This window comes from Arachis ipaensis, chromosome B3 (assembly GCF_059453495.1).
Source record: "Arachis ipaensis isolate K30076 ecotype BB chromosome B3, ASM5945349v1, whole genome shotgun sequence".
In the NCBI taxonomy this organism is placed as follows: domain Eukaryota; kingdom Viridiplantae; phylum Streptophyta; class Magnoliopsida; order Fabales; family Fabaceae; genus Arachis; species Arachis ipaensis.
In genome coordinates this window covers 115,815,354-115,818,075 of record NC_142438.1, presented here as the reverse complement: position 1 = coordinate 115,818,075, position 2,722 = coordinate 115,815,354, and the positions used below count along the sequence as shown (strand labels likewise).

The 2,722-nt window shown below is 41.6% G+C and overlaps 1 non-coding gene across 1 annotated transcript; it reads left to right on the top strand.

Annotated features, from left to right (window-relative positions):
• Positions 1–677: 677 nt before the first annotated feature.
• LOC148572149 (small nucleolar RNA R71) lies at positions 678–785 on the top strand. Its single transcript, XR_015908263.1, has one exon. It is a non-coding gene; the product is annotated as a small nucleolar RNA R71 (small nucleolar RNA).
• The last annotated feature ends 1,937 nt before the right edge of the window (positions 786–2,722 follow it).

Genomic DNA, 2,722 nt, shown 5'->3' with positions numbered 1-2,722 from the left:
TGATACGTAATTTGAGAGGTCTGCTGTTGGGTATTCTGTGGTCCTTGGGATTGTCTCAGGTGAGGTGCTCTATAAGGCTGGTTCTAATTCTGCTGCCTGTTGTTGTTATTATTCCACCTCTGATTTCTCTGATTGTCTCTTCCTCCTCTCTTGTTGTTGTTGTCCCTCCAATTCTGGTTAGAATTGTCCTGCCATCCATGGTTGTAATTGCCACCTTGATTGTACCCTTGGTTGAGGCGGTCATAGAAGTTATGAGTGGCTGCCACGGTGTTGTCTTCCTGCTGGAGCTGCGGACATTCATCAGTATAGTGGCTATAATCAGCATAGATTCTGCAAACTCTCTGTGGGACTAACTGTTGGCCTTGCTGTGATGGAGAAGGTTGAGCTTGCTGAACTTGTTATTGATTCAATTGCATCTGCTTCAGCAAGTTGGTCATTTCACAGATACTCTGAGTCAGAGTAGCAGTCTCTCTGCTAGAGGATACTTCTGCAACGGATTTTGAATGGCCTTGTTTCTGCCTGTGATTCCGAGTAGATTCAGCTAAGTCGCTGATCAATTGCCATGCCTCATCCGTGGTCTTATACTTTTTCATAGACCCATTGCTAGCACTTTCCAATGTGGTCTTATCTTGGGGCCTTATGCCTTGTGTGACGTAACCGAGTAACACTATCTTGTCAATCATATGGTGGGGGCAAGCTTCCAGAAGATTATTGAAGCGCTCCCAGTATTCATAGAGAGTCTCAGATTCATCCTGAACAATCATGGAAATGTCTTTCCTTAGTTTATCAGTAACTTCAGCTGGAAAGAATTTTTCCAAGAATTCTCTTCTCAGTGTATCCCAGTTGGATACAGTTGCTGCTGGTTGAGTGTAGTACCACTCTCTTGCCTTTCCTCAAGAGAAAACGGGAAAGCTTTCAGCAAAATTGAAGTTTCATCTGCACCATCACGCCTGACGGTAGAACAGGCTGCTTGAAAATCTCTCAGGTGCTTGATAGGCTCTTGAGCAGGCAAGCCATAAAACTTGGGCATCAAATTGAGCAGTGCGGTCTTTATTTCAAAGTCTGTAGCCACCGTCGGGTGATGCGCTTGAAATGGTTGCATTGTAAAATCAGGGGCTCCAGCCTCCTGGATAGTAACTCTCCTAGCTGCTGCCATGTTACCTGCACGTAAATCAACCAAATCAGTAGAACAGGGCTGGTTTCTTTCTCAAGTGACGTTTCAGATCTGCCCTCAGAGAGGACTAACCGACGCCGAGCTTGCCTTATTCGTGAAATAGTTCTTTTAATCTCAGGATCGAATACTGGCAAGTTTGGATCAGGAAGTGAATGCGTCATCTAACGAAAGAAACAAGCAGCTCATAGTAGCAAGATAAAATAAAATGCAAATAAATAAAATCCAATCAATAACTTTAGCACTCTATTGCAACTCCCCGGCAACGGCGCCAAAAATTGACGTGGCGGAAATTGGCGAGTTAAAAATTGTTATAAGATATGCGTTGCAAGTATAGTTCTTAACCAACCAGAGATCCGCTTATCAATTTAGAAGGGTTGTCACAAAAATTAAAATTAAAATACTGGAAGTATGAATCCTAGGTCGTCTCCCAACGAGTTGCAGAAAGGTGTGCTAATTTATTAATCAGAGGTTTTCAAAAAGAGTTTGAGTTGAATAAGCAGGAAATTAAATTAGAGAAATTAAGTAATTTAAATAAAAGCCTTGACTGGGAGTAGATTAGTTGGAAGCCCTATTCTTGTTGCAGTACTCTCAAGATTAATTTATAATTGAAGGTTGTTCTGTTTAGTTAACCCTTACTAGGTAAGGGAAAGTCAAACAAGTTGGAATGCTATTTCTATTCACAAGTCCCAATCCGCTTACTTGGAAGGACTGCGTTAGTGACTAGAGAGCAATCCAACAATAAACCCAATTACAATTTCTCTTTTGAGCATTCCAACTCAAGGGTTCCTTTCAATCAACTCCCCATCAAGTTAGGGAACTACTCGCTCATTGTGAATGTAGAACTCATAACATAGGAAAGGGAATTAAAGAAAGACATGATAAATAAAATTCAAAGGAATCAATTAAAAATAAAAGTAACTCTTGTATTAATAAATTCTAAAATAATCCAATAGTAAAATTGAGTAAATTAAAGGACATGGAAGAGTAAAGCCAAGTAAAGAAAACGAACTAGAATGACGAAGTCTTGATGAGGTAATAACTCTTCTCAATATCCCAATGCAAGGAGCGATAGAAATTAAAATCCTAAGAACTATGAATGTGTAGAGAGAAAACCTAGAAGAGGAGTAAAACTAGATCTAAAACTAAAAACTGTGTAGAATAAATGTTGTTTTTGGTTTCTGCATGTCCTCTGGCTCTAGTCTGCTTTTCCAGGCCGAAAACTGGGTCAAAACAGGGCCCAAAATCGCCCCCAACGAATTCTGCAGATTATGCAGATCGCGCATGTCACGCGATCGCATCATTCATGCGGACGCATCATGCGGCGTTTTGCTTTGCCACGCGGGCGCGTCGTCCACGCCTCTGCGTCACTTGTGCTATTCCAATCCGCGCGGTTGCGTATGCCATGCGGCCGCGTCACTTCTCGCTGATCATCTCCTCAATTTCTTGTATTCCTTCCATTTTTGCAAGCTTCCTTTCCAATCTCCAACTCATTCATGTCCTATAAAGCCTGAAATACTTAACACACAGATCACGGCATCGAATGGAATA